Raw genomic sequence first — 18,673 nt, forward strand, 5'->3', positions numbered from 1 at the left:
GGACCTGCATAAAGAGGATCACAACTCTACTGAAGACATAAAATAAGGTCTGGCAAGTGGAAGAATATACCAGGTTCTTGGTTGGAATACTTAATTTTATTTAAAAATGTCAGTTATATAAATGTGATGTCATTTTGATTAGAATTTTGACAAGGTTTTGCTTTTATGAGGGTGGGAAAAGAGAATTAGATAATTTTATACTAAAACACTTTTGAAAGACTATGTAAAAAATTAAAATTTCTGTATAGCATAAGACACTTGAAAGGCAAAAGAGACACAGTGGCTATAAAAAAAAATGCAGCTGGATGCGGTGGCTCACGCCTGTAATCCCAGCACTTTGGGAGGCCGAGGTGGGCAGATCACCTGAGGTTGGGAGTTCGAGACCAGCCTGGCCAACATGGTGAAATCCCGTGTCTACTGAAAATACAAAAATTAGCTGGGCATAGTGGCGTGCGCCTGTAGTCCCAGTTACCCGGGACTCTGAGGCAGAAGAATTGCTTGAACCCGGGAGGCGGAGGTTGCAGTGAGCCAAGATCCTGCCACTGTACTCCAGCTTAGGCAACAGAGCAAGACTCCATCTCAAAAAAAAAAAAAAAAAAAAAAAAAAGCGTTAGAATTGATATACAAACAGGTATCTTTGTAATATACAAACAGATCTCACAATTTGATAAGAAAAGGATAAAAATCAAATAAACGGACAAGGATATGAATAGGCAATTCTTAAATAAACACATTTTTTCAACAAACATATTCTTTAAACATATCCAAATTATCAACCAGCAAATTCACTAATAGTTGGGAAACTGCAAATTATAGTAACAATGAAATTTTACTTTACACTTAATTGAGTGGCAAAAATTAAAGAGAATCATATTTAATTCCTACTGCTGGCAGACACATGCGATAAAGATACAAATACTGCTAGGTATAAATTTGATGTGTTACAGCTCTTTCAAAAGGTAATTTCAATTTCTATGAAAATTTAAAATATATAATATACTCTTTGACCCTTTTCAACTTTTTCAAACCTATCCCACAGATATAAAAACACCACTGGCAAGTATGGACATAGGTATCGTGATGTTTATTAAAGCATTATTCATAGAACAAAACATGGAAGCAAAGTGATTAAATAAATTATGATCCATTTACAACATGAAACATTAAGAAGCCATTAAAAGGAATAAATAGGAACTACTACATATCAATTAATTCAGAACTATTTCCATGAAATCCTGCTTACAAAAATCCTGCTTTATTTTTGTACATGCATATGTAGGTCTGTATATAATTGTATTAAAATAGAGGAAAAAATAAAAGATACCATTTGTCAACATGGGTCACTGAGAGGGGGAAGAAAAAGGAGAAAAAGGAGATATGGGAACCCAGCAGAAAGAGAAAGGAAAAAGTAATATTTTACTTGAAGAATGTGTAATATAATCAAATTATACATTTAAGTAAAGTTAGAAACCTGCATTGTGTATACAGTTTTTTAAAAATAGAAAAATTTAAATGTCAACTATTAGATTATGATTTAAAAAGCATGTAACTGAATTAAGACCCAGGGGAAAGGCAACATCATAAAGCACTACAATTTAGTCACTATGGTAACTTGCAAAGTATTTTTGCAGAGCTGTTCTCACAGCTCCCACACGTACAATCAAAACAAATATGCTAAACACTAAAATTTAAAGAGAATTGGTCATTTTATGTGTTGTATTAACACATTTAATAGTGTCATTGTACATAATATAAAATTTATGTTAAATCCATATAATGTTATGCAGTCAAGGCCATGTATTTTTGTTTACTTTGATAACTGTGTTTCCAAAGGACTAATAGTATAAAGAAAAATTTTTGATGGTGCAGTAAAAAGTCATAAGAGAGACTACAAGCAAATACAATGTGCCCCATTCAAATATATGTATGCATATGTGTATATACCTATTTGTATATACTACCACTATAGTATATACTACATTTATATACAGTATCACCTTTCATAAATTACATCACTTACATGAGCTAATTTCCACAACAGTACTAAAATAATTAGCTATGTTACCCCCTGTAGAAGAAAATAATATGTAAATAAATAATATGGAGTATTTTCCACTATGAATTTTGCCTTTTCCTCAGTTTTGCCTTTTCCATTCAATTTTATGTGCAAAAAAACATAGTAAATTTTGTTGAAAGGAAAAAACAAATGGTGGGAGATGAAATTTTGGAAAAATTATAATTTTTCTATCACCCTTAATGATTCAAATTTCACAAATATTTGAAATATGAAGCCCCCAAGCAATTATGCAATCAAGTCTCCTAAAGTAGTAGGTGTTTTGGCAAATTTAGAAATAATTGATACTAGATTTTAAAGTACATTGAAGGTTATTTCTCACCAGAGATCTCACTTCTATCCAACCATATCTGCTATACCCTTCCAAAGTCCCTGCCTCATCCTGCAAATATTACATCCTCCTTTGATGATCCTTCTCAGACTCTGTCCAGCAGAGGACTTTTTGCTCTTCCCTTCTGTCCTTACCACTGGTACTATACTTAGGGGGTTGTATATTCTTCTCCCTGCTTGCTTGTGAGCAAACAGGGCCAAACCAAAGTCCAGTCATTTCTGTACCTTTCGTGCCTGACTACATACATGCCCACCAACTACCCCCTCACGCATCACTCATTTCCCATTCTGTGCTCTTGCCCGTGTTACCTCGGTCTTTAGTATTCTCACCCGTCTCGCTAATCTGTGTTTCCTGCAAAACTGACTGTATTTCCCTCTGATGACTTCTTATCTCTACAGTCCACTTATGCCCAGCATAGAGATTTATCTCCTCGTGTCTCTGCACTGCTTCCAATTGCTTTCTAATGACTCCATATGTGCAACCTTTGTATCCAAAGCAAGATCCTGAAAAGAAACCGTGGGTCCTATTTTTTAAATTTCCAAATATGCTAGTACCAAACATAAGTAATTTAACCATCAATACTGGTTAAATTAAGGAACATATCTTTTTCCCCTCTAGATTCTCATTGTATTGTCAAATATGTTATTAAATGTATAATTTTCTGATTTCTATTTAATGGATAGATTAGGGAGCATATACACAAAAACAAAAACCTCAAAATACTTCTGGGAAAGTGGTGAAATGAGTCTCTCTTCATCTCCCCACAAGGACCCAAGTTCCTTCCTCCTACTAGAAACAGCTCTTGATGCTAATTGCTGCTCTTATACATATGGAATTAACATCTCTAACTGCCTGCAAGTATCTTTATACTCAAAGTTCCCTTAGAAACATAATGAGATGAGTGGAAATGGAAATAATACATGAGATCAGAAAAATAATAAAGTAGGTGAGATGTGAATAAAGGATAAATAATCCAAGGCATAATTCTTGTCTAGTCCTCAACAGAAACCCTCTGAGAGTTAGTTTCATATTTCCTGAGAACAGACTTAAGAAGCAAATGAAAGAAACATAAAATATATACACCCATCATCAATAAAGTGTCATAATAAGGCTACCAAAACCGAACTGGGGAACAAAAAAGGAATAAAAGTATTTTGAAGTTTGGTGCAGTCCATTTACACCAACATTTTTCCCTTATGAATTTTCACCACAAAATCATCCATTCTTCAACGCTAACCATGATTTAATCAAGGCAATGAAAAATCTAAGACTATTTTTTGATATAGACATTTTCATTTTTAAAAAAGGCTGAGTCCCAGTGTAACAATAAATGCACAGTACACATGAGTAAAGAAAATGGCTATCGGATTGATATTCCCCCTTAAACATATGGCATTGACATCAAGAACTCACAACCACCCAGGCCACGACCTAAGACCAGAGGTAATGTGAATCCGCTAAAAAGTAGGGAAAATTCCTGTGTTGCATTAAACTTTAGTTTCTTTCCAGAGCTATTATTTTAACAGATACTCATTATATGTGTACTTCACTTCATTATCATTTTTTTCTCCACAAGGTTAGTTCAAAGTGTGGGACCAAAACGTTATAGAAAGAGGTGGCATAAAGAGTAAAAGCTGCATTTGTAATTATCCCAGTTGAAGATCACTTTTCCATATGTTGATGTTCAAATGAGTCAGCACTCTAGTGGACTCTGCTGTGTCTTAGATGGATAGAAATACTCTAAATTTCATCATTGAAAATACAGATACCCTGAAATTTTATAATTCTGGATGAATAGTAATGCATATTAATCTTATTAACACTATCTATTTGAGTACAGACTGGTGGAAAATGTAAGAGCCAGAAAATTTTTAATATATTTCCAATGCTCCTGAAAGGAACTGGGTGGTTTTTATTCATAATAGTGGGCTGGCAATATTTGCATAGAAGAACCAGCATTCCTACACAAAAGCTTAAAAATAAAAAAGCATTGTGGCCAAAGCAAATATTTCTCACTTGAAGGAATAAAGGAGTGACGGATTATGCGGATCAGTGGCCCAAAGATTCCGAATGTACTAGATAATAACCACGTTTCTGCTTCTCTATGGCACAAAACCTTGCAGCTTTCAGTGAATCCAATCAGAGGCTGGTAGCCATTTGTTATTTTGACTTTTCCTGGAGAACAACTCAGCTATTCTCATTAAATTAAGAACATTAACATTTGTCACTTTCTGAGGATATTTTAATAATAATGCATTCATGGCCAGGTGCAGTGGCTCATGCCTGTAATCCCAACACTTTGGGAGACTAAGGCAAGTGGATCGCTTGAGTCCAGGAGTTCGACACCAGCCTGGGCAACATAGTGAAACCTCATGTCTACAAAAAATTAGCTGGGCATGGTGGCATGCTACTATAGTCCCAGCTACTTGGGAGGCTGAGATGGGAGAATTGCTTGAGCCAGTGAGCAGAGGTTGCAGTGACCCAAGATTATGCCACTGCACTCCAGCCTGGGTGACAGAGTGAGACCCTGTCTCAAATACTACTACTACTAATAATAATAACAATGCATTCATGTTGTTGTCCTCCCAGACACCTTACCCTCTTGAAGCGGTGACAACATGTGGGGACTTTGGAGTCAGACTGACCCAAGGTCAGATTCTGGCTTCATCATTCAAAGCCATGTGGGCCTAAGAAAGTCATTTAACTTCAGTTAAGCATCAGTTTCCCTATTAGAGAAAAGGAAATAATAAAAATTTGACATGAACTGCTGCAAAATGCCCAACCCAATGCCTGATGTACAAGGTACTTAATAAGTGGTAACTGATAAAATTACTTTTCCAGTATGGCACTGACTGGAGAATAAGAGACCCTTTGACCTGAGTTATCTTGTAATTTGTCTTTTATTCACTTGTTAGGCTAGATCAGACATGCTGGTTGAATACAGGGTTGCTAGAGAGAGGAGTTATCGCAGGTTTCTTCAGCTGAGCCTCGATACCTCACTGTCCTCCCAATACAAACACGTGGTTCTTTCTATCTTTCTGCTCAGAGGGCATCTTATTAACGAGGGCTTTCCTGAACACCTTACAAAAATGTCTTCCTTATTCTTCTTTATATTTTGACATGGTACTTACATCACATGAACATTTTTCCATTTCTTTTTATTTGTAAACTGCTGCCACTAGAAAGCAAGCTCCCTAAGGACAGGCACTTTGTCTTCTTCACAGCTCTGTTTCTTAGAACCCTGACTGGCACACAGTAGATCAACAAATATTTATTAAATAAGGAATTTTCTCAAAATAATAAACTGTTTCCTGCCAGGCAGTGATCTGGAAACACCAGAAGGGCTGGCACTTCTTCCAAAACTCCTAGTGGATCTCATTCAAGGAGCAGGGGGACCCCCTGTGCTGACCCCCAAGCTGAAAATGACAATGGAGATTTTGAGAAATGTTTGTCTTTCCGATCTGTCAATGTCCTGTCTATATCTCATTGTCATCCATATTTGCTTTTCTTGTTTTGGTAAGTGCTATTCTCTCTCTTAATTTCAAGCTCTCAGGTAAAAGCACCATGTCTATAACATTTTCTGCCACCACTAAGTTTTAGATACTTAGTACACGCTGACGGGTGATGATTTTTGCTATGTGGAAAGGATAGCAGACTCTTAATTTTGGCCTCAGAGACAATCTTTATACTCTAGAAATGATATACAACAGATTGGGAGATATCAACTATATCTTCTAGAGATATATGTTATTGAAAAAAATACAATAGAACATGCAGAAGTGACTCTGATTTTAAAATTTTAAAAAGAGTTAAAAACAAGGTTTTGCTTTATTGTTACTATTGCTTAAAAATTTTGCGCAAGTTCATCATGGTGATAATAAAACAATGAATAATGCCAGAATAGTTCAAGAAAAAGCAGAATTTTACCTGAGTTATTTAGAATAGTTTCTCCAAATTGCTATCTTCCTGTGTATCATATTAAGTAATGAACTTTAAAATATTGATAGTCATCAAAATACACACATTCAATGGACTTATCCTCAACTGAAGCATATTTCTCTAGCAAACAGTACCGTCACTGAAGTCAAAAATATGTGAACTGTATTTATAACACTCACAAATTGTACACAACTTTAAATGGACTTTATTGAATTACAATTAAGAGACTATCGACCTTTTGGATGTTGAGTGCACTTGGTTTTAACTTTAAACAACCAACTGTAGGCCAATCGTTTCTTCAAGTCGATGTCCAGATTTTAAAGGATAATTGAAGATTCTGAATCACATACTCATAAGCTGATTAATTGTGACTGACACAGTCCCTACTGCTAAAGTCTGGATCAATGGCAAATTTACTCATATTACAAAATTTGCTCATGCAGTGGTTTCCTTTTGTTAAGTAGTATCCTTAAAAAAAAAAAAATTCCCATTCAATCTACACCAAAATGTCCTTTCTGACTCAGAAAACAAGTAGCAAATATTTAATCGTCTCTGAAATATGTGTAACCCTTTACAAAGTAAACTGTGTTAAGTTACAGGACTATATGCCTTAAGCCCTCATTGACCAACTCTAAACTGTGAGATCCAAATGTTGGCAGTCACAATCTCTCCTTTGCAACTTCTCAAGGAACTGACCACTAAATAACCCAGGAAAAAAAGTAAAACATAAAAGAATCCCATCTTTTATATGATCCAATGTAGAATCACCACCACAATTACAGCAGTAGAGCATTATTGACATGCAGTATGGATGTTTATAAGCGATAGCAATCATTTCTAATGAGAAATACAGTATAATATTGAATAGTTATAAAGACATACTTTCAATTTCATTTTCAATCTATGTTCATTAGCAACAGTGGAGGCTAAATCTTATTTAAGTAGAAATGAATATCAATATGCAGAATGAATGAATCCATTTATGCAGCAGGTGAAATTCCACAAGATAAACATATATTTATTCGAAGTACGCAGAAAGCTACATATTACACTGTCTGGGTAGAAATACCTGAAATTTCATGCTTTTGAGTGCCTTAATTCTTTTTTTATTTACAAAAAAGTCACACACCCAAAATGCTATTTTAAAATCAAAGAAATCTGTTCTGAATCTCATTTTACTATTTAATAGAGCAGCTGAAAAATGACTTAAAGATGTGGCCATATGGTGTGAAAATCCAGAATCAAGGAAAGAATGAGATACTGTAAACATGTAAAAAGCAATAAAAGGAGGCGACTCTAAGCTCAGTTAATGAAAAGCTGATGATGGAGACTGTCTTTTATTGATTACATTTGAGGACACTGACTCACTGGTGTTTTCCAAAACATAAATTCTGCATTTCAAGTGTTTAAGAGATTCAGCTAAGTCTCTTTCCCTCAGCCTGGAATTGTTTGCACAGAAAGACTCCATAGAATAAATTACTGAACCTTCCAGCACAGCTCAATTAACTGAATGAAGCCGGGAGAGAAAAGCTCCAATCTGGTAGCCACAGAACAGAACCTGGCATCGTTTTTGCTTAGAGAGTTTACAAGTAGATCATGGGGCATTTGAAAGACAGCCTAAATTTAAGAGTAAAGACAACAGGAAGAGGCATGAGGAGCTCCAACTCACACTTTTCCCCACTGGCGTTTCTGCAGGAAGTCAGTCAGGTGTTTGCATTCTCGAGTCACTTTATGTCTGTCTTTATGAGGAATTCTGGTGTCTCTACCCTCTTTCCCCAGTCTCACACGTAAGTCGAGACAGACTTTCTGTTCCCTAGAAGTTCCGGACAGCTTTTTCCTTTAACTGTCCCTTATAAATGTAACTCAACTTCATGCAACAAAACCTGAAGTCAGTTGATAAATGATTAAACCATCTATACCTAGAGAGTTGTCTAGTTCTGACTCAACACCAGGGCTTGGAATTCAGCTATTGGTACGTTAATTTATTTAGCAAAGGTTTTCTGAGACCAGGTATTGGAATTACCAGGTGGAATAAAACAGCGCTGTTCTCAAAGATCTCAGTCTAGTGAGAAAAACACCCTTGCAAACAAAATTTATAATAAATGAGTTAAATACCCCAGCCAAAGTACATAAGTTTTCAGAAGGAGCTTCCAAACTGGGAAAGTGCTACAGGTTCTGTGGGGGTACAGTTCACATATGTCCTCAGAGCAATTTTAGATTTCACTTCACGGGACACATGAGGATGAGCTCAAGGCATCTGGGACATTTCCCTCACTTCCTTGAAAGAGTAGCATGACCCTTCTTCTCATCCATCCCTTCCTCTTCATTCCACCATGTGAGCGGCAGAGGGAGATCAGAAGGGAACTGCCCTGAGGTTGACTTTCAGAACAAGAAAGTTAGACTGTCTCTTCCCTTGGTTCTCCCAAACCACTTGGTGACAAGACAACAATGAGGAGGGATCACGCTAACAATCTTACGGATTGCTTACACATCAACTACCGACTGTTGCCCTCAACCATACACGATCCCACAGCCAAATAAGTCAGTAGCTGTGGAAGTTGGGAAAACCACAATGTAAATGCTGAAAGCCCCACATTGTACCAATGGCGTTTTCTTACAAATAGATGACATCCTCATCAGTAGCAAGTGTTGAAAACACAAGGAATTCCTGAAGGATGGGAGGGGGGTGAGTCTGTGAGGAAATCTTGCGGAAAGAAGAGAGATATTTGTAACAGCTGAGAGGAAATCCTGACACACCAGTCTCCAAAATCACTAGGCCGCCTTTCAGCCCAGGGTTCCCTCCTGCCTGGGGAATTTGGCCCCTTTCCAATGGCAGTGCCCTCATGTGCTATGCTGAAAATAAAACAAAGGATGCCATTCATCATATTTTTCAACAACTGGTTTCTTTTCTTAGTTTGAAATAAAAACTTGGCAATCGTAAAGCTGAGTTTTTTATTTTTATATATTTTCTTCTTCATGTCAAAATAAACTGGAAAAGAAAAAAAAATAGCCCAATGGTAAGAAAAGGAAAATACACAAAATCCTTTAGAGCTTAGTTGGCCACACACTGCCACTCGACTGACACCAAACCGTGGAACGCATCTCTCTCAAGTTCTCCCAGCCCAAAGAGCCGGCTGCCTTCTGCTTCTGTAGATGTGGCTACTTAGAGAAATTCAAACAGGCTCCCAGTGTTAACTATGCTGCATATTTACTTTAATCAAAGTGACATTTCCCAGATGGTGTCATCCAGAAAACCTCATCTGAAGTGAAGAGTACAAGAGAATTTAGCAGCTCATTGCAGGGAAAATTGAATACAGGTGCTCCCCCATTTTAAGATGACTCAGTTTACAAAAATATAAAACTATGTAACAGATACCCTTTTGGCACGAATATCCCGTCCCCATAGATAACTGGTACCTGAAACTGGTACCAGGCAATCCATATGAAGGTGTGAATGTAAAATGATAACATCTCTACATTATCAGCTGCACAACCCTAATACTCTTGGGTGTTAATTCTGAGCCTGAATGTTTTGCCATTCCCAGACCCTTCCTTTGCTGAGCAGAAGAAAAGGTGAGAAAGAAAGTGCTTGAAGCAAGAGGTTGCTCTAAGATGCCTCTGAAAATTAGTAGATCTAAATGCATTATTCACTGAATACCCAGAGTCTCCACGCTGTAGGTAAAACAGACAGCTTCCTCCATGGAGGTTACAGGATAATCACTTTCTAATCACAGTATAATAATACACTGTGATTATATAATAATCACAGTATAATCACTTTAGTAATTAGGTCATTGTGACGTGAGCTAGGAAAGAAAGGACAGGCATAACAGAGCATACAACCTGCCCTGGTGATCTTAGGAGACTTTTCTGAGGAAATGACACTGTCACTCTAGGAACTGGAGAGCAAAGGGTAAAAGAGTCGACTTCGGAAAGGACAAACCTATACAGAAACCTGGTCCTGCAACTTAAGAGATGTATGACCTCAAGGAAGTTACTTAACTTCTCTGAGCCTCCGTTTCTATACCTGTAGAGTGGGAATAATATTGCTCTCAGAGGGATGTTGTGAGAATTAAATAAATAGATGTGCCAAGTGCTCGGCATGTATTCAGCACATGACCAGGTCCAGGTTCTGTGAAGCCGGACACTTACACCATTTTGAGTACCATCATTAAAAAATAACCCAAAAATAGGTTTGTAAGTGAATTTAGAATGAGAAAATAAATTACAACTCACTATACATTTTTTAAAGCAGAGAAATACTATAATTATCGTGAATTCCAGAAAAATAACATATTCTTATCATCTGTTTAGTGCTGCACATGTTTTCCACATTTTTATGGACACTCTTTTGTCACCTATGCAAATGATAGTAACCTGTCATTTTATATAAACAGAATATAAAACTAATTCGTTCTTTTTTTTTAGAATGGTTGATAGAAATGTGTTTTTAATCATTAATGTTTGGGATACAACTTTCCCAACAGGCAAATTCCCATGGGACATACTTGTTCTTGATAGTTATACCACAGATTTGTTCCTCTAGAAACAGAAATTCTGATCAATTGTTTCCTATGATTATCATAAAAAATGAGATAATGTGGTGTCCTTAAAATTGTATATGCTACATCAACATATACATAAATGCAGCTACAGCTTCTGTATTGGATGGACATTATTAACCACGTCCTCTGCTTACAACCTTGTGCTGCCAATAACTAGAAAGATTTTGCACAGATTAGCTTCTGGCTCCATAGCTTTTGACCCTCGTTTTTCCTCCACTTCTTACATACTTCTGATGCTGGGCACCAGAGGACACACTCATCTGTGTTGACCCTCTGGCTCTGCTTTGTGAGTCACAGCACTGAGTGAGCCATCACAGAGGATAAGAGGAGTACTCCTGGGAGCCATTCCTACACTGGAAGAGCTGGTAATGACTTCACTACACACGGATGTGACTATGAATCACACAAATATTCCCAACTCAACCTCCCCTTTATCTGGGCCCAAAAATGTCCAGAGCCACTCCTAGAACCAGCTATATAACTCATGGGGCCCAGTGCAAAATGAAAATATGGGTCCCTGCCGGGCTCAGTGGCTCACACCTCTAATGTCACTTTGGGAGACACAAGCGGGCAGACTTCTTGTGCTCAGGAGTTCAAGACCAGCCTGGGCAACATGGTGAGACTCCATCTCTATCAAAAATACAAAAAAAAAAAAAAAAAAAAAAAAAAGCCAGGCGTGTGGTGATACTCGCCTGTGGTCCCAGCTACTCTGGAGGCTGAGGTGGGAGGATCACTTGAGCCTGGGGACGGAGGTTGCAGTGAGCCAAGATCACACCACTGCACTCCAGCATGGATAACAGAGTGAGAATGTGTTTCTTAAAAAAAAAGGAATAGGCTGGGTGCAGTGGCTTACACCTGTAATCCCAGCACTTTGAGAGGCCAAGGCAAGCAGATCACAAGGTCAAGAGATCGAGACCATGGTAAAACCCCGTCTCTACTAAAAATACAAAAAATTAGCCGAGCGTGGTGGCGGGTGCCTGTAGTCCCAGCTACTCGGGAGGCTGAGGAAGGAGAATGGCGTGAACCCAGGAGGTGGAGCTTGCAGTGAGCCAAGATCGCACCACTACATTCCAACCTGGGCAACACAGCGAGACTCCATTTCACACACAAAAAAAAAGGAATAAGAAAAAAATATTCAGAATTTCCTGACAGTAACAGCAGAACATTGAACCAAGCATAGGACCCTGTGCTATTGCACAGGTTGCAAGCTCATGAAGCCAATAGTAGCTGCTCTGCTACCACTCATCATGAAAGGACATATAACAAAGAAATAGAGGTGGGAAGAGACAGCATTTTCAACAGATTGTGCCTAAAATATCTAACTTGTGTACATTTTTCAAAATCATACAACCATGTAAGCATATTACTAGGGCCTGTGAACATATTACCCAGGTCTTACTAGGGCTCCATACAAGTGAGGGTACCTACATCTTATGCATCACTAGGATAATGATAAATCTGCTCCTGCTGAATGCAGTAGGAGCTCAACAAATCTTTATGAATGAAGCTTCATCCTCAGGGACTTTACAGTCTAGCCATCAAAACAAACAACATCAGTAAAACCCTGTAACAAGTCAATGTGTCAAGTACATAAACTAAAATTGCCTAAAATGTAGGGATATGAATTAAAAGTAAAAGAAATGACCAGATGACTCTGCATGGCTAGCCAGCCAGGAGTTTTGGATCACTGGCTGCACAATCTACATCCATCCTGGTTCTAGCAGCAGTGTTGGCCTCACCTGGTGGCAATTTTCCTCCCTGATTTAAATACTGATGGAGACTACTCTGGGTCCTATTGCTGACTTGGCTATTTCAAGAGAGTGGGAGTGATTTCAGGCATCTCCTAAAGAGTTGGAGCAAGTTTGTGGCCCAACTCAGAGAAATTCATCCGGGAGAAATCTGGGGATGTGCAGTTCATCCTCCACTTCCCCACCTGATGAGAGAGGGTTGTGCCTAGCAGCACAAAATGCACAGTCCTACAGAGGAGGCACTGACAGTCCAGGGGAGGAAGTCACAAAACTAGAAGCTAATAGGTCTTTCAGGTAGAAAAAGGAATAAATGGGCAAGAACTCAGAATATGATAACAGAGTAAAAGACAGGGTTTGGGAGGCTGAGGTAGGAGGATCGCTTGAGCTCAGGAATTCAAGACCAGCCTGGGCAACAGAGTGAGAATTCATCCCTACTAAAAATAAAAAGAAATAAAAAATTAGCCAGCTGTGGTGGTGTGCACCTGTAACCCCAACTACTTGGGAAGCTGAGGTGCAAGAATCATTTGAGCCTGGGAGATTGAGGCTGCAGTGAGCTATGATCATGCCACTATACTCCAGCCTGGGTGACGGAGGAAGACCGTCTCAAAAAAAAAAAAAATTAAAAAGATCTGGAAGAAATTTTAAATGAGTAAAGAGTACAGAAGTATTGGAGAGAGGCCTAAGATCTGGAAGAAGTCTCAGGATACTGAGTGGACTATCCTATAAAACTGCCACAGAGGGGTGAGTCAACTAACTGGATGTACAATTTCTAACCAGAACACAACTAACTAGAGGTGAAGGCCCATCAGGCCTAGGAAGAGAGAGGCCTGGAGACCTGAGAATGTGGGTCCAAGGTTATTCTTGTTTTGTTTTGTTTGTTTGTTTGTTGAGACAGGGTCTCACTCTGCCACCGAGGCTAGAATGGCAAAATTATGTCTCACTGCAGCCTTGATCTCTCAGGCTCAAGCGATCCTCACTTCTCAGCTTCCGGAATAGCTGGGACTACAAGCGCGTTATCACCACGCCTGGCTAATTTTTTTATTTTTAGTAGAGACAAGGCTCACTATGTTGCCCGGGCTGGTCTTGAACTCCTGAGCTCAAGTGATCTTCCCGCCTGGACCTCCTGAATTGCTGGGATTACAGGCATGAGCCACCATGCCCAGCCCAAGGGGTATTGTGTAGGGTTAGGGCAGTGGTATAAACCTACAGGTATGGGATATGGTAGGAGGAGGTTCCTGGTTGACCCAATAGACTAAGAGAACTTAGGGAATTTTATTACTTTAGTCACCTGCTCCAGAGGGTTGTTGTGAAGATCATGTAATAACTAATACTTAGTTGGTACTCAGTAAAAGATAGCTACAGATAATGATGCCAAAAGGGTTCACTCAAGACTTCTTTTCCTATATCTTGCTATTTTATCTTCCTTTATCTTTGTGAAATAACAGAGTGGATATCATGAAGATGAACTACTAAAAAGAATTTCGGGATACACACAGATTAATATTGATCAGTTACCAAAAATCCTTTATACGTATCAGAAACAATATAGTTTTGTAACAATGGGTCCTAGCTAAACCACATCCATATTATTACTTTTTTCAAAGCAGTTAGTCTTCATGGAGATACAGGTACCTAAGAAGTTAGGAAACCGACTGGCTGCAGATGGGGCTTCCTGAGAAAAAGTTGATAGCGTGGTACCCAGAGGTTTGGGAAAGGCGTTTGGCTGGGGGTCTACCGCCAGATAAAAAGCATTATCTTCATGGTAGGTAAAGATGGCTATACAAGGAAAGACAAGTAGCTATTATAAGATTCAAAAGACTTTACTTTTTAAAATTATATAATTACATTAGTTTACATTTTAAATGATGGAATACACTACTATGCAAAAGACGTGCTTTGGAAAACCTGGCCCAGTGGCTTTCCATGGCATTTCCCATCCTCACCTTAAGTCAACACTCAGACTTCCTACTGGTGGAAAAAATAGCACGAATGCCAAAGGGAACTGCGAATTTGACAATAAGAAGACAGTGAGATAAGCAGCAAAGACTTGGAATCAACCCATATGTCCATCAGTGGCAGACTGGATTAAGAAAATGTGGCACATATACACCATGGAATGCTATGCAGCCATAAAAAAGGATGAGTTTGTGTCCTTTGTAGGGACATGGATGCAGCTGGAAACCATCATTCTTAGCAAACTATCACAAGAACAGAAAACCAAACACCGCATGTTCTCACTCATAGGTGGGAACTGAACAATGAGATCACTTGGACTCGGGAAGGGGAACATCACACACCGGGGCCTATCATGGGGAGCGGGGAGGGGGGAGGGATTGCACTGGGAGTTATACCTGATGTAAATGACGAGTTGATGGGTGCTGACGAGTTGATGGGTGCAGCACACCAACATGGCACAAGTATACATATGTAACAAACCTGCATGTTATGCACATGTACCCTAGAACTTAAAGTATAATTTAAAAAAAAAAGAGAATAATGTGCGAATGAGAAGAAAAGGAGAGTAACCATGCGTGGGCTGTTTGTGTTGGGAGCTATGTTCACAATGAATATTTTCTGCATTCTCCTTTCCCTCTCCATTTCCCCCAGTCCCATTTGGTCTGCTGATTGGTTTGTTTCTGACAGAATCCAGTCCAAACCCAATCAGGAAAATAGAAATCACATTAAGTATTTCAAAAGAGATCACACAAAAAAATTGTCAACAGTTGTTGAATTTGAAAAGCAAAACAGAGAACATGGGATCACAGAGCTGTAATTGCAGGCAGCACCACTCCCTAAGGCAGGGGTCCTCAGAGCCAGAAGCTGAAAGGAGAGGCCCTGCAGAGCTGGGGCTCGGGTGTCTGAGGAGGTGGCACTGCCCAGCTGATGCTGGGGCTTCTGAGTGCAATGAAGCAAGCTCTGAAAAGTGTTGGGGGGTGGGGGGAAAGAACAGCTGGAGCCTGGAACTAAGAGCCACTGTCAAGGTGAAGAGTCACTGCTGAAGTGGGGCTTCTAGAAACAGGAGGTCAAAAGGAAGCAGCAATCCCTCACCATCTTCCACCCCTGCAGCATCCCCGGTCCAGCACCCCGTATTGGCAGAGCCTAATAGGGAACTGGCTGGCAAAGAAGAAATGTGGTTTGCAGAGTCCCAGTATCAGAAAGTAGAGTATGGGGCCAGGTGCAGCGACTGATGCCTGTAATCCCAGAACTTTGGGAGGCCAAGGTGGGAGGACTGCTTGAGCTCAGTTTAAGACCAGCCTGGGCAACATAGCAAGGCCCTGTGTCTACTAAACATAAAAATAAAAAATAAAAAAAATTGGCTGGGCGCAGTGGCTCATACCTGTAATGCCAGCACTTTGGGAGGCCGAGGCGGGCAGATCACTTGAGGTCAGGAGTTCGAGACCAGCCTGACCAACATGGTGAAACCCACTCTCTACTAAAAATACAAAAAATTAGCCAGGTATGGTGGCATGCACCTGTAATCCCAGTTACTCCAGAGGCTGAGGCAGGAGAATCGCTTGAACCCAAGAGATGAAGGTTGCAGCAGGCTGAGATCATGCCGCTGCACTCCATCCTGGGTGACAGAGTGAGACTGCATCTCAAAAAATAAAATAAAATAAAATAAAATAAAATAAAAAATAATTAGCCAGGTGTAGTGGTGTGCACCTGTAGTCCCAGCTACTTAGGTGGCTGAGATGAGAGGATCACTTCAGCCTGGGACGTCAAGGCTGTGGAGAGCCATGATCATGCCACTGCACTCCAGCCTGAGTAACAAAGCAAGACCTTGTCTTAAGAAAAAAAAAAAAAAAGTATATGGAAGGGTGACAGATAATAGGTTAACACCCATACTAAAAATGTAAAAAGAAATTAGTCCCATGTTTAGGTCTGTATCTCACATCTTAATTCACAATACACTAATTTGCCTCACAACACTGCAAATAGGAACAAAAGAAGTGGCAGAGTTATCCAAAGGCAGTCTGAGTTCAACCAGAGCCCTGCTCACCAGGACATTTTATTACACATTGGAGAAGCATTCTAAGACATGGCTGAGGGTGTCCCAATTGTTTTATCTATGAAAAATGGGCTCCTTGGAGGCCATGTGCAGGCTCACTTAAAACAATAAGCTTTCCTAAGCCCCCAAGCACAACATACTCCGGGAGCATGGTCTGGATGCTTATCAAACAAGTTCCTGGGCTATTCTCTGAAGTTTCTGGGCAAGTACAAACAACAGAGTCAAATAAATGCCTTTAAAAGCAAGGCAGTGGAGCACGTACCCTGTCAGTGAGATCCTCATATTCCCACAGAGTAAACAGTAACATGAGAATATTTATATGAAACAAAACTGTATATCAAGCCTGCTTTGGCTCAGCCAGGGGGGATGATAAATTCCTTGCAGATCTCTCACAGAGTGGTCCTTTGTTGACCACGGACGCCACTTCCAAGACAGTACAAACCAATTACAGAGCAAGGCTTTTCATTATGTCAAGAAATGAAAATATTACCCCCCTTTTGTTTTATTTCAGTTATATTTTACTTACTCCCTTCTCCCAATGTTTAAATAGTTTTAATTTATCATGAGTTAAGTCCCAATTTAGGCTGGAAACCAACGACAACTCCCCCTCTCCCCCGCACCCCACACACAAAACCTTATCACCTCATAGCCTAGCTTGTTGCTTTCCTTATCCCTCTTTTAAGAAACTAAAAGTTAAAGATTAAAGCTGGGTAGAATAAAAACCAAAGGGGTTGATAGAAAGTAAAGTCTATTTGTTCACATCAATTTTGGCCTCTTCACAGTTGGTAAAAGGAGGGAGGGTAAATATGAGCTATGAAGCACATATTCCATACAATGTCCACCTTGTAGTAAGATTTAAAAAACAAATACTGATGAAACATTGGCACAAACTGTGGGGCTGCTTCTAAGAGGCCAATCCGAGAAAAGCTGCATATGAGTCGAGGTATTTGTTAGTTCATTTTGTCAGGTTTTCTCAAGTCAATGGGATTGTCCTTCCTAGTGATCATAGATGCATCCCAGTGACTTCTGCCAGTTCCTGCACAGGAAGAGCTGGTGATACTCTACCCATCCACCAGAACACTTTCAGCAATTTACAGCTGGTTCAGATTTTCTAAAAGGCAGAAGGGAAACAGAGAAAGAAAAGACAAATTCAAATATGAATGAGACGTAAGAGGTGTGTCTGTGCTTGTTTTAAAAATTATTGGCCAGGCGTGGTGGCTTACACCGGTAATCCCAGCACTTTGGGAGCCTGAGGTCGGCAGATCACCTGAGCGCAGGGGTTCAAGACCAACCTGGGCAAGATGGTGAAACCCTGTTTCTACTGAAAAAACAAATAGCTGAGTGTGATGATGCCCACCTGTAATCCCAGCTACTCAGGAGGCTGAGGCAGGAGAATCCCTTGAACCTGGGAGGTGGAGGTTGAAGTGAGCCAAGATTGTGCCACTGCACTCCAACCTGGGTGACAGAATGAGGCTCTATCTCAGAAAAAGAAAATTATTTATTTATAATAAAAATAGTAAATTTTTATTTTTTAATGGATAGCTGGATCAAAGGCCACATTTAATCAACTTTATTTTAAACCATTAACTAAACCTCATCTGGAGCACTACAGTCCATCATAATAGATTTTAAAAGGGAAAAATAGGTCCTGCATAGTTGTATCTATTAATAGATATTAGAAATTTGCCAACATTTTATTTAGAACATATGGATGATCTGGTTTGGATCAGTGTCTCCACCCAAATCTCATGTTTAATCATAATACCCAGTGTTGGAGGTGGGCCTGGTGAAAGGTGATTGAATCATTAGGGGTGCATTTCTCATGAATGGTTTAGTACCATCCTCTTGGTACTCTCCTCATGATAGTGAGTGAGTTCTCATGAGATCTGGTCGTTTAAAGTATGTAGCACCTCCCCACCAGCTCTGTTGCTCCTTCTCTGGCCATGTGACATAACTGCTCCCCCTTCCCCTTCCACCATGACTGTAAGCTTCCTGAGGCCTCCCCAG

General features: G+C 39.5%; 1 protein-coding gene across 2 annotated transcripts in view; it reads right to left on the bottom strand.

The window, feature by feature from the left end:
• Nucleotides 1-18,673, bottom strand: part of FTCDNL1 (formiminotransferase cyclodeaminase N-terminal like) — a 90,501-nt gene that overhangs the window by 26,556 nt on the left and 45,272 nt on the right. The gene's annotated exons all lie outside the window — the stretch shown is intronic.

This window comes from Macaca mulatta, chromosome 12, assembly GCF_049350105.2.
Source record: "Macaca mulatta isolate MMU2019108-1 chromosome 12, T2T-MMU8v2.0, whole genome shotgun sequence".
Lineage (NCBI taxonomy): Eukaryota > Metazoa > Chordata > Mammalia > Primates > Cercopithecidae > Macaca > Macaca mulatta.